Source organism: Phalacrocorax aristotelis, chromosome 7 (genome assembly GCF_949628215.1).
Source record: "Phalacrocorax aristotelis chromosome 7, bGulAri2.1, whole genome shotgun sequence".
NCBI lineage: Eukaryota > Metazoa > Chordata > Aves > Suliformes > Phalacrocoracidae > Phalacrocorax > Phalacrocorax aristotelis.
In genome coordinates this window covers 4,285,630-4,299,631 of record NC_134282.1, presented here as the reverse complement: position 1 = coordinate 4,299,631, position 14,002 = coordinate 4,285,630, and the positions used below count along the sequence as shown (strand labels likewise).

General features: G+C 46.3%; 1 protein-coding gene across 1 annotated transcript in view; it reads left to right on the top strand.

Moving 5' to 3' along the window:
* The first annotated feature begins 7,452 nt into the window (after positions 1 to 7,452).
* Positions 7,453 to 14,002, top strand: part of FNDC3B (fibronectin type III domain containing 3B) — a 211,777-nt gene continuing 205,227 nt past the window's right edge. The window contains exon 1 of the mRNA XM_075098472.1: positions 7,453 to 7,711. The gene's annotated coding sequence lies outside the window, so the exon portion shown is untranslated. The remainder of the gene's footprint in view (positions 7,712 to 14,002) is intronic.

Genomic DNA, 14,002 nt, shown 5'->3' with positions numbered 1-14,002 from the left:
TTAGGTCTGGAAAAGTTAGCACCTTGGTAAATAATTTTTAAAATGTGACTGCATTTTCAAAGTAACACTCTATGTATTTCCACACAGTTTTGGGGTAGCTCTAGGAAGAGTCGTTGATGGAGAGGAATCTGACGGGAAAGTTTCTTAAATTGTTCAATGGTTGGTTTGGGGTTTGTTTGTTTTTTTTGAGATAATATGCTGAAACCAGGTGAGACTTTTTTCATAATACCCTCCCACCTGGCATAAAAGATCTTGTTTTATTGCAGATATATAGAACTTTTGAGGAGATCTGTCTCACTTTGAAAATCCTCATGCTTTTCCATGATGTTTCCAGAGAGGACTTGTACGTGGGCGTGACTGGGCATCTCCATTCAAAAGCAGCGAGCCTTCTGCTTCCACGCTGCTGCCAGGGAATTGCAGATGCTCGCTGATGGCTAGAAAAAAAATAGACGTTATCTAGGTGTGTTTCTGCTGCATTTCTGACTAAAAATACACTTAGCAAAGTTCTGAAAGGAGGAGGAAAGCACAAGTGCACAACAACGTGGCTGAGGTTCCCCTGGGTAAGAAGCGTCGGGAGGAAGGCTGGGATGAGGGCTGCCTCTTCTCTAACCTCTTGCTGGGATTTATGGTAATCTTGTGATCTAGGGGCGGAACTGCCGTTCCAGCACCAGAGGGGTTTATGACCCTTTTGTTGTTTTAAAGTTATTTGTGCATTCACTGTATGCATTATGAAATTGCTGTGGGTTTGTTTCTTTTTTTTTTTTTTGTCTTGGAAAAACCAGACTTCTGAGCCACCGCTGTAGCTTCCTAATCACAGGCACGGAAAGCCCTGAACTTTAACTAGCAGCGTTATCTAAGTAGTCTTCTTTTTGGTTTTCCAAGATGCTTTTTTCTTTTTTAAACTACTTTTGGGGGAAAAAACAGTAATAGCGATTGTTTAAAAAGCTTATCTTTAATGCTTTGCTATTGCAGAGCAAACCTGCTGAATCACTGGTGACAGCTGAAGTCGAAAGCTGGCAATCTTATTGATTGCCCTGCATACAAAAATCTCCACATTGCACACGTATCATGTTAACAATACTGTTAATTACATACATATGTAATCTACATATAGATAATATACATAGACGATAAGGCTCATCTATTTAAAGGCTATGAAAAGAAGAAAAATCCTTTGAAGTTGTACCCTGGCTGATTTAAAATGAATTTTTGACAAAACCCCATTCCAGCATGCAGTATGAAGATTCCCAGTGTGCAGGGAAAGGCTTTCATGATACCACTAAAGAAGTCAAAATAAAGAGCAGAAACTACTTAGGAATTCACTAGAAACCTTGGAGGGAGCTAGGAATAAAACCTCCATGTGTAGTGCTTCCATTTGGCAAGAAAAATAAATGTTTACTTACTAAACCCTTTATTTCTAAATTGTCAGGTGTGGCTGCCCTTTACAGGAAAGCGGGTGCCTGACTGGCAAGGAAAAAGAAAAAATTAACTGGCAAAATAAATACTGTGAAGAGGAAGGAGATACAGCACAGAGGAAAAGTACTGTGATAGAAAAGGGCAACGGATGAGCAGAAGTTTGCTGGTATGTGCAGAAATTACAACATCTGATTTTTTTTTTTACGGTAAGAAGAAACTATTAAGTGCACTTTAAGTTATTCCTGCTTGTATTTTCTCCCCCACTTCTTTGTAGTTGTGTGTTTTGTTGGGTTGGTGTTGGGTTTTTTTTTTTAATGACAAGAAAGAAGATAAATTGCTGGTTGTAAAGAGTGCTGCAGGGGAAACACTGGGGATATAACCACCTAATTATGAATTTCCTGAATGTGCAACATGACCAGGAGCAACTGGACAGGATTAGTGCTGTATGTTTCATCTCCAGCTGCTTCATGAATACCAATCTACAAAATTGTCCAATAACATCTTTTTTTTCTGTTGTTCCGTGGCCCTACTTCTGGCTTTAACAATGCAAGCAATACTGCTTTGTTTTCTTTAGAGCCTGAACTGAAACAAGAGCTTTCAACAAAACAAAACCAAAGCAAACCTAATGAGCCAAAGAACTGCACAGTGTTAAGGAGGTTTAGCTGAAATATTCATAAAATATCTAAACGAACATCCTTCTCGCTGGCAAAAGTGGAACTAACACTGCAGAGATGTGTGATTATGAGACAAAAAATGAGAGTATTTTATTCTGGTGCAGCGGTCAGAGTTATTGTTTTGAATAAGCACAACTGGTGTGTAATCTTCATGGCAAGCTTCTTGAACTGGTGAAGCGCCAATGCTCTTTGGAAGCTCTTGGCAGATGGGAACGTATTTAAACTTATAAAACCAACGTAGATGAAAAAAATGTAAAAAATGCCCTGTGTAAGTCCTCAGCTTGCAAGCGGGTGAATTATGAAGACAATGGTGCTTCTCATGCAAGGGAGGGCAACAGGAACATTTTCTTTCCATGATGCTTTTATAAAGCTTAAGAAACAACTAATAGAATAATATCCCTGACAAACAACAACTTCTGGTGTGTCAGAAATCACATCTTGAGAATAATGGCCTGGTGTTTAGAGGGCCTCTTCTAGATGCTAGTGAAGCCCCTGGGTCACTTGTGACTTGTAGTAGAGTTTGACTGGGCGCGTTTATTGCCTAGTAGTAACCTGAGAGATTCAAAGACCAAATTAAGGATTTACCTATTAAATGTAATAAAAAAGATGACCAGTAGGTAACTGGTTTTATCACAGATTGTGCAATGCAAAGTTTCCCTGCACCCCAGTGATGAGAGAGGCAGATAATTTTTATTTCCAAATCTTAAAGCGCTTAGTCCTTTGATCTTATCCCAGGAATGAGATTTTTTGAGGCTTAATTTCTGCATGTGTTATTAAGAGTGAGAAATATTGACCTATGCCCTAAAAAGGGAAAAATCTGCTAATTAACACAAACTCCTCACCAAACTCGGTCAGTTCATGAATGCAAAAACATGAATATACGCTCAGTGAATGACTGGCATTCATTTCCTCTAAATAGAGAGGTACAGATAGAAGTCCTGGTTCGTGCTGATGTTTACATGCCCTAGTTATTTAAAAAGAGCGTCCTGCAGAATTTTGGATTCCCCACAGTAAAAGTGACTGTTACGAACTACGACCCAGAGCTTCTTGCTTGTGCCTGTCTCCCCGGGCGCTATCTCAAAATAAAACATTGTAAAGATTGAAGGAATTCAATATGTTTTAATCCTTACAATTTGATCTGCCTTTAGCTTTCATTTTTTTTTCAGATAGAAGAGTGAGAGAAGACTACCGTGACCAGATGGGACCGTACAATTCTGAGGACCCAATTGTTGAAATTGCACTAACTGTAACAGTTTGTGATACGTAAAAAGACAAGGCCCCCAAAAAGTGTTTATTAGCATGAAAAAAACCAGATTATATGGTCCCATCTTTATTCTGTGGAAGAGGCAAGTTATGTGATCACGGGGGTGATGGAGGAGAGGTGCCACATCGTTCTGTTCCAGGTGTTTTTGTACTGAGATCATTCAGTTGCTTGCCTTGTACCTCCTGCCCTTCCCCTGGCAGAGCGAGGGATGCTGCAGCACCCGCTCTCGGCCTGCTGAGGGGTCACCTAGGGTGTTTTCTTGCTGAGTACGTCTCCTTTTCTCCATCCAAGTTGCCGCTGGCCCTGGGAGTAAGAGTCTGAACCTGGAGCTCTTGCCATGGGTAAATGCAACCCGTTAGACAGCACCTTCCGAGCCACCCGCCCCGCAGCTGCTCCGAGATGTAATAATGCGTGTGGAGAGAACTCCTGCAGCCATAGTCCATCTGGTGTTGGAGCAGAACCATCCACCCTATGCGCCGGTGCTATGTGGTATTGAAAACGACTGAGGGTAGTACACACCAGGTGAATAAAAAAGAAAAAAACAAAACAAACCAGTACTCAGCAAATAAATTGATCAAATCACTCTCTGTATACTGTCAAACAGGACGGATGCCAAGATCTCAGCCTGCCTACCCTCCAGAATACAGAACGTGCAGCTTGTGGGAATAGTAAAAGTTTAACTCGAATCCCATCAGAAATGTGAGGGGAAGGTATCCTGTGAGAATGAAGCCCATCTTCACAGCCTTTATGACGATGTCTGATCCCCAATTCCACCTCCTGATCGCACAGAGAGAGTTTTCACGGGCCCCTCTCTGGGATTTGTCACCAAATAGCAGGGGATGGATGACAGGGATGATGGCAGAATACAGGATTTAGAATTGGTTTGGATCCAGCCCCAGGCAACAGTGCCTAAATTGTTACTGTGTGATGGCTAAAAAATCCCTGCTGGAAAGGATCAGGGCTTTCAGTCCAGTCCCGGTGGATCTGCAGTGGTCCTGGGGACATGGATCCAAGAGAAAGGCCAAAGAAGGAAATGGCATTGTCACTTCACCCCACTCCTCTGCCACAGGCGCGCATGGGAAGGGAGACGCAAGAGATGCGCTCTTGCATTTCTGACGCCGCTTGCTTCCTGAATAAACAGTAAGATCTTGCCATGATGAAAGAAAAATATGCATGTTATTGAAAGCACAGGCTCACAAAAACATAGACTCATCAAAATAGATAAGTTCAGGGCTTTGGTGTGTATTTATTTTTATGACAGTTCAGGTCAGTCATTTTCTCCAGAGTAATTTGTCCGTCCCTGCTGCGTCACCACTTAACCTAGTCCTCTTCCTTTTTCAGGGGCAAAAGACGTTTCCTCCTGGTCTGATTAATGTTCTTCCTAGATGAGCTGGCTCAGGGACTAAACCATTAAAGAAATAGTTTTATCTGTTATTTATGTAGGAACTTGCTGAGGAAAAGCAGTCCTTGCTTTGCTCTCCCCTGTCCCCTTCCTTGGTTTATAAGCCATGCCCAGTTTCCATTGACCCACCTTACCATGGCTGTTAACCGTGTCTGCTCTGCCAGTTCATCAGAGCAGAGTGGCTGAATAAAAAGCACTCCCAAGGAGAAGGTATGCGTTTGCTCCAGACCCAGGCTGGCTTTGCTCTATTTTTTTTCTGAGTCTGGCCACTTCTGCAGTCCCAGGTGAGGCTGGAAACGTCCCTTGCTGGCGGCCTCTCTTTTGACTCTCCAAATGAGGACCTAGCCTTCCTCTGGCTTGTTGGATGGAAAAGGTACAAATCAAGCTAGTAGTTTCACTTCCTTCCTCTTTATTTCTTTTCATTTTGCTTTCTTCACATTTGATCTTGTTGACTCTTCAATTGAAATTCTACCTTTTCTGTCATTTTCCAATTCAGGTCAGTGATTTTTTTTTTTTTTCCTTTCTAAACCAACAAATTCTCTCTTGCCTTCTTTCCACCCCTCTGTTCCTTTTCTCTATCTTTTCCTTCACAAAACAGTCTAAGACCAAGGAAAAGCTTTACCACCCTAGTGAATAATTAATCTCATCCGACTCTAACTCGATCCAGGATCATCAAAAACTCTGCGTGTTCTGGGCCACTAATAAAACACAACATTTTTGTACTTTTAGATTTTACTCATTACAAAAGTTTTTGCAGTTAATGATGAACAATACTTGGCACTTGCTGACCGTGTTACATTGAAAAATCTTTCCCATGGGGAAATGCTGATTTGCTATTTTTCCTAGGAATTATCTATTTCAGATAAAGTTATTTTCATATTTCTGTGTTTTGGTCACTTAAAAAAAAATAATTAAAAAAAAAAAAGCCTAGTTGGGCACGATGTTTTGATTTTACCCACCTTCTATGCCAGACCAATTTTTCTGTAGCATGAGTTTCAAGAAGTAGAACATCAAGAAGCCCTACGGGGCAAAAATTGTTTCTGTTGATATTTTAATGGAAGCTGATGAACACACCTGACTCCATGGGATTTTCTAGTTTCTGCAAGGAAACCTTGCTCTGGTGGATAAAGCAGATCAACTGCTAAGGAAAGCTGTAAGGAAAAAATAACGTTGAAGAATACAGCGATGGAGAGAAGGCAGGGCATGGGGGGGGGTGATGAGCTTTTGCTGAGGAAGGTTAGCTAACAAAGGACTAAGGCCAAATCAAAAGACCTTTCATAGCATGGCTGTGATCTGCGGTGTGGGTGAGGCCAAGCCCTGTTTTAAGCTTTTCCTCTGACCAGATTAAAGCTCTAGTCATGATTTGCACATCACCTGGATGCAGTGCTGAGGGGTAAATGAGCACTGTGGTTCCTCAGGGCTCTCTTCTGGAGCCAGGGGATAAACCTCTCTTCTTTTGGGCAGCAACAAATTCAGTCAAAGAATTTCTTAAGCTTGGAAAAACATTGCCTAAAACTTCTCCTCACTCCTAACCGATGGAAACATAGGAATGACTGCACTGTTGGAACGGAGGGTTCTTCCGATTCAGTATCTTGCCTTTGCAGCCACCCACTGCAGCTGTCCAGGGGAGGACATATAGAAGAGCATAGAAGATGCACACAGATCCCAACCTTAAACAATGTGCATGAGGGACATATAGAATCAATCATAGAATGGTTTGGGTTGGGAGGGACCTTTAGAGCCCATCCAGTCCAACCCCCTGCAGTGAGCAGGGGCATCTTCCACTAAACCAGGTTGCTCAGAGCCCCGTCCAGCCTGGCCTTGGGTGTTTCCAGGGATGGGGCATCGACCACCTCCCTGGCCAACCTGGGCCAGGGTTTCACCACCCTCATTGTAAAATTATTTTTCCCTATATCCAGTCTAAACCTCCTTTAGTTTAAAACCATCACCCCTTGTCCTGTCACGACAGGCCTTGCCAAGGAGGTCGCCCCCATCCTTCCTGTAGCCCCCCCTTTTAGCACTGGAAGGCCCCAATAAGGTCTCCCTGCAGCCTTCCCTTCCCCAGGCTGCACAACCCCAGCTCTTCCAGCCCGGCCTCGCAGCAGAGGGGCTCCAGCCCTCAGAGCATTTCTGTGCCCCCTCTGGCCCCGCTCCAGCAGCTCCATGTCCTTGTGCCGAGGAGCCCCGAGCTGGAGGCGGCGCTGCAGGGGGGTCTCACAGAGCGGGGCAGGGGGGCGGCAGGATCCCCCCCTCGCCCTGCTGCCCGCGCTGCTGGGGATGCGGCCCAGGGCACGGTTGGGGGTCTGGGCTGTGAGAGCACGTTGCCGGCTCGTGTCCAGTTTTTCACCCCCAAGTCCCTCTCCACAGGGCTGCTCTCAAACTTCCCCAGTCAGAAATGACATTTTTGGGACAAGAGGGACCAACCTCTGCCGCGGCGGCGGAGGCCGCCGGCTGGGCAGGGGGAAGGCTGGCTGGGTGGTTTGTGTTCCAGGGGTGATGCCTGGCAGTAAGTAACGGATGGGGAGGCGCTGGGGGCGGACGGGGAGAACCGGGAGGCTGAGGGGAGGGCTGGCGGGCCCGGGGCAGAGCCCACAGCGATGCGGCGCCGCCTGACTGGGCCGCGGCCGGGAGCCGCCCCGGCCTCCCTCCCGCCCTGCGCGGCTCCCGGGGACGGGGCGGAGGCTTGGGGCCGGCCCGGGGCGGAGCGGCTTCTCGGCGGGGCGGGAGCAGGAGGGCGGCCGCCACCGCCGCCGCCACCGCCCGCCTCAGCCGGCTTTTCGGCGGGAGCCTCTACACCAGAGTGCGCGGTAGCGTGGGCCGTCCGCGGGCCCCATGTGGTGCCGACATCACTGACATGGCGGAATCCCCGCCGAGCCCTCCTGGCACTCGCTCCAGCTAGCCGGGACTCACCGCCGCGCCCGGCCCGGCCCGCCGCCGCCCGCAGCCCTGCGCCAGGTAAGGACGCGGCGGGGGAAGGCGGGCTCCCGGGTGGGCACCCACGGGGAGCCGCGTCCCGAGGCGCCGCTCCCGGCTCTTTTGTTCGGCGGCGGGGCGGGAGGACGGGGCGCGGCGGGACGGGACGGGACGGGGCGGCGGGACGGGGCCGCGCTTGGCGGAAAGTTTCTCTCGGTGTCGCCGTTCCCTCCTCCTCCTCCTCGCCCGGGCCGTGTCGCAGCGGCCCCGCCGCCTCTCTCCCCCCCACCCCCCCGATCCCCAAGCTCCGCGCCGGGCGGGGGCAGCCCCGCCGCGGCCCTGCGAGGGGCTGGCGGCGGCGGGACGGGCCCTCCAGCACCGCCCGGTAACCCCCGAGGGGCCGCCGGCGCGACGGCTGTCATCGCCTCCGCCCGCTCGCCTTCCCCGCCCTGCGCCCCCGGGTACGGCCGGTGCGGCTCCGGGAGGGGAGAAATGCGGGAGAAATGCGGGGTGTTTGCGGGTGGGTGGCGGTGCCTGTCCCCCCCCGGAGCCGTGCCCGTGGGGCGGAGGGTGCCGCTCCGCGCCCCGGGGCCGGCGGGGGATGCCGGGCAGGTGGGGAACCGGGGGGCTCCTCCTCGGCCCCGGCTCCCTCCCGAAATGTCCGGATCCAGGGCGGTTTGTTGGAGGAAAAAAGCTGGAAAAGCGGGAGCGATTCCTCCCGGCCCGCCGTCCTCCCCGCCCGGCTCTTGGCTTCGGCGGCTTCGCGAAGGAAAAACCCTGGAAACTTTTTATTTTTCTTGCCAGACACCTTTTTAAATGGCATGCTACCAGGAGACGGAATTAAAAAGAGAAAAAACGAAAAAACTCTTTTTAAAAGCTTAACCTCTCTTAGGTTAAGACCACATCTGCATCCCGCCCCTCTGCATTCCGCCCCCCCCCCCCCCCCCCCCGGTTCTCAGAAATTCTCTATTTAAATAAGGTTTTGGCTAAGGTACTGCGGCTTGGAGTTTAAATGTAATGAACCATTTGTCCCATCTATATTTGTAGAATAAAGGCGGGGGCAAGCCTGCCCCTCTCCATATTGGTGATTTTATATTTCATTGCGTTTCTTTGTGTGAGTACCTAAAAGGACTGGCCTGACTCCTTGAAGTGTTGATTGCCCCATCACAGATGGGGAAACTGAGATATGGAAAAATTGAAGTTTCTTGCTTGTTTATTTCTTAGTCGTTTTGGATTTTTTTTTGTTGTATGGCGTTGGTTTTATTTTTTATCAATTTTTATTTGAACTCAGTGCTAGGTTTGTGAGAACAGAATTCCCACATCCCAGTTCCCGTGCCCTAATTGCTGTATCCCCTAACCGCTTACCCTGCAGAACCCAAGGCTCAACCAGTACGTTCCTGAAAGGTGCCAAACCAGTCTAACTCGAGCTTAACAATGTGCTAGGTAATGGGATTTCAAACTTGCATGCATTTTTAAGTCTAGAACGCTATTTCTCAACCTTTTTCTGCAGCTGAGCTTGCTTAAAAAGGTTGAGACTGCCAGGCCTGGCAGTGCCTCGGTGCCTGCGCTGGTCTGGGCTCTGCTCCAGTCTGATGGGAGCTGCTGGTCTGGACGTGGATGACATGATGTGTGCTTGGCTGGAAATCTAGATAAAGGCATCACTTTCCATAAACCACAGGATTCAGCGATGGGCTGTCTCCTATGGATGGAGGCATCTTGCTCCTCTCGCCCCGTCCCCCGGTGGCCTCGCCCACCTACCACCCGTGTACCTTCCTCAGCAGTAAGAGAACACGCTGCCGGTGCTACCAGTAAGTAAATGATTCTTGGCGGTGTTCCTGGGGTCATTTCGGGTCTTGCACAGAAGCGGTCTGTTAGTGCTTTTCTCCTAATCTTCAGGACTTTGTGGATCACTCTAGTTAGTTCTAAAGCAGTTGTGCTTTGTGGTCATATCGGGACCCCGCTGTGACAGAAATGGCTGCTGCCCCACAAGTGTCGCGGGTTGTGCTTCCCAGTTCAGTATCTTTTAGCTAGTTTATGCTTATAAGGTAGCTGAGAGACGAGTCTGTGTGGAAATCGATATATTTTACAATTTCTTTTAATTTTTTTTTTTTTTTTGAACTATCAGGACTCATCTGCTTTGGGTTTGAGGTCACCGCTGGGACAGCGATGAGAGGGGTTTTTCATACTGTGAGCCTATAGCTGGCCAAAGGATAAGAAATTAAGAAAGTTACCATCCAAAATAAGCTGATACTCTACTATAGCCAAGAAGCTCGGAGCCGTAACTCCACTCTGCGAGCATTTTATCTTTACTCTTGGAAAAGTTTGTAACTACCAATCCAAAGTGCATTTATTCTGGCACTTTTTTTTTTTTCCCCCCTTACATATGGCGTTTAGTGAACGGGAAGGTTTCTGCATCCTACCTCTTTCTTAGCAGAGAATTTATGTTTTTCTCTTTTCACTTTATAAATTTCTTTATGTCCTCTGATGAGCGAGAGAAGCAGTTAAGGGCAGTTAAACTTTACAATTCATAAATCTGTGCAAGAAAATATATACGGATCGTGCAGTGAACTTCTGTGTGTGTGCGGTGGTATTCGTGAACTTTCTAATTAGTATAATTGGCTTTTCCTTCAAAAATGTAGGTTCTCGGTCTGGTGAGCGCTAGTGCAGAAGCGAAGTTTACAGTGTGAATAAATGTAGTGTGAGGATCTTAATTCCTACAAAATACATATAATTGCAAACAAGTCCCAGAGCCCATATACAGCTGGATAAAACAAATTACTCTCCACAGTGCTTTTCTTCTCAATGCAGTTTGCCTCTCCCCTCACAAGGAAAGGTGTGAGGGAAGATGGAGTGATCTGTGGGGAGCAGTAGGACTGGCAGTTTGGGGTGCCCTCCCAGGGCATCCCCCTCTCTCTCCACCGAGGATGCCATGGTAGTCTGGAAATCGAGCATCCTGATGCATCGGAATGGTTTTGTGCAATGTGCTGCGAGTTATCGAAGTCCCATTTGTTCGCAACAGCCTTTAGCGTACAGCAAATAAAATAAATAGCAGAGGAAGCCAGCAGACTCCTGTGTAAATCTCAGCTGTGCAAAATACCGGCGAGGCAGAGAGTTTCTCAGACGTGTTGCCCGGAGGACTTGTGCCTAGGTGATCTTCTCTGTGCTGCTGAACGGCAGCAGCTGAGCGGTGGGGGATCCTTTAGAAGCAGGAATATCAAAAGTCCTGTTGTTTACGGCTAAGGTTTAGTGTCCCTGTGTGATCTGTCCCTGGAGATGGAAGGTATGTGGGAAGAGGGAAGTTCTTCAAACAAGGCAGTGGAAATAGGAGACGCTGGGTACACAACGGTAACAGGCCATCTACAGGCAGGAATGTCGGTGTCTCAGTGAGCAGATAACTCGCCAAACAGTTTCCAGTGGCGATGCGGTGGTTTGCGTTTTTACCAATTTATTCTAAGCACCTCTTTGCAAAATTGAAGTTAGAAGCCCCCTCTCAGCTGGATTACGGACAGCCAGGGGAAAAAAGCACAAACTAATTAAACATGATTTATTGTGGAATTTGTAACAGTGTTGGAGAGATTAGTTGCCTTTCTGAAATGCTGCTGCAGATGTTAAATCTGTGCTCTTCTCTGACTGAAAAATGACGGTGCTGTTGAGCAAGTACACAAGAAAAGCCTAGTCTGTGTAAAACCCTGTTCCTGAACAGGAATATTCCCTGGAGGTCCCAGGTAGTGCTGCTTTGAGTAAATCTTCACGGTGCTTTTAATTGGGAAATGATGGCTTTCCTTGAGCTGAGAGGTTAAAACACACCGCTTCTCCAGTGACATGCCTTCTGCGTTTGATCTAAGGAATCCTTTGTTTATGAGTAAATTGTGTTGTTTGTTAGCAGATAACAGAGGAAAAGCCAGCTACACCACCAACTGTATAAGAAACATTCTTTATTTGTATTTATAGTGGTGACAGTTTATAATGGTGGTATACACTGAAAGTTACGTCTGGCTGCTCTGCTTATTAAACTGCAGCTATGTATAATGGTATTTATGTAATACGAAGCAACAAGCAATTCCTAAGTAATTAAGTATGTATTTTATATTAGTCTTTTGAAGAGGACCAAGATTGCAACTAATACTGATACGTGGCATTTGCTTGTTCTGGCATCTGCTCCTAGTTCTTCTAGAAGCTACTCAGTGGAGCGACAAGATGGATTCAGGAGCGGAATTTCTGCTGTTGTGCTTTCATGAGGTTGTTTTTTTTGTTAGGTTTAGGATAACCAAAATCAAACACTCGAATTTTCTGGAGATGAAGGTTTATCTGATTTCTCTGTGCTGACTTAGTGTATAGCTGTGGCAGCAATTGCATGTACCTTAAAGCATTCTTTACATGTAAGTCTCTTATAATTGCCTTATACGTAATTACGGACATTCCTATTATTAGGTCCTTGCAAAGGACTCTAATAATAGAATGTGTGTCTCTGTGTATTTAAACATATACTTCATGCTTTCAGGAATGTTTCGTATGGAATGTTTTGAAAGGAGAAAAAAGAAATTGCTCTCAAGAGGCTGTTAATAAAACCTCAACAAGCAACAATTTTAGATGACCCTTGCCACCCCCAAAGATCCTTGGGATGTTGTGGACAGATTTCTCCATGCTTTTAATCTAAACTAGCAAAATATCGAATGTGTTCTGCTTAGTGTGTAGCTAGTTCTCTGGGCCTCTATGCAGCTGTGTCAATTTTGCATGGTTGCTCCATTCCCTGCTCACCCGCTAATAAAACGCTAACATTATTAATCTAAATCCCTGAGTATTTCCGCATGATTCTTTAGTCAAGCCCAACACTGTAGTGAAGGAAGGTGGTGCGATTATTTTGGACCTTGGTAGCAGAATCGGTGTGGGAGGAGAGAGTTGTCCTGATTTGTTTCAGGATCACCTCACCGTTTTTCTTTAGTGTAAGATTAGTTAGCCACTAGAGTTTATTCCACTTTATAAGTTGCCTTTATTGTGGAAACATATGCCTATTCCATGGCAATTCACGTAACATAAGTGGCCTTACGCTTGCTGACACCTGGGCTGATGTAGGTATGTTATTAAGTATCGTCCATTTGCTCTGTGCGTGTTATTTATTTATTGATGTGGAATAATGCAGCAGAGAAAAGAAGATGATAGCATTTGTGGATAACGAGAGCATTGAAGAAGTTTCCTGCTGGTCACCTGGTATTTCTTACAGACTCACGTAATGTCAACTCACAGAAGAGAAAGAATTGCTTTCGGTGTATCGTTACTTGCAAACAGAAGCGTCGCTTTATTAGAATAAATTAACAGAGCACAAGTAACACATTCGGAACTGCAGAGGTTGTGGATTATTTGGGGTGTGGAATGCCTGAACTCAAAAGCCTGAATAGTGGCTTTTGTCTCTAAGTACTGATAGAGGTGGTGAGGTTGAAAAGCAAAAGCACAGCTTGGGCTTGACTTACTTTGTGAAGCCTGTTGCTGTACTGCCTGACTTGAGTATTTTGCCTTTCATTTGATGTTTTAGTATCAGGAATAATGGTTTAGATTGAAGTGGAAAGTGGAAAAAAAAATCCTGATTCTTCTAGATCTGTTTCCACTGGGTGCAGGTTTGAGACCCAGCTGAATACGCGCACGTGTCTGTTCTTCTGTCCTTGCAGCAGAAGGGTGGTTACATGGTTGGCATTTACTCCGAGCTGAGTGTTTGGTTGGCTTGAACAGTTAAGATGTTGGTCTTGTTTTCCCCAGTTCTCAGTCTGCTCTACTTAACACATATTAATACCTTGCTCTTTTGTGAGATACTCTAAAGCTGCGAGGAAATGGTTTTATAGTCTAATTCCAGTAGATACCTTTTTATTAATTGTGTTAAAAACTGAAAAAAGGGGTAGAAAGTAAGCTGTCGTTTTTCACCAAAACCTGTTGGTGCTGTTCCTCTGCTATACAATGCTGCCTTTAATCGTAGCTACCTTGGAAGCTTTGGCTTTAAAGGTGAGAAATTTATTCCTATTCAGTTGCAGTGGCTGAAGGATGACAACATGCTTTTTGAGGGCTAGTTTCCACTGAGTCATCCCCTGAGCTGGGCAGAGGGGCACTCGGCTGCTGTCAAATCTTCTGCTTTGGCAGGCTAACTAGGAAATTTGTTTTCAAAGCCTGCCTTGGGGAGGGGAGAGCTACAAGTCTTTGTTTTCCAATGCTGAGAAGCATTAGAAGATGTCGTGTCTCAAAAAAAAAAAAAAAAAAAAAAAAAGCAACTCTTTCTTACTCTGGATTTTTACAGAATTAGCTTCTGCTTTACTGAATGTTCTTATTCGTAGGGCTTCTCTTGGTGTC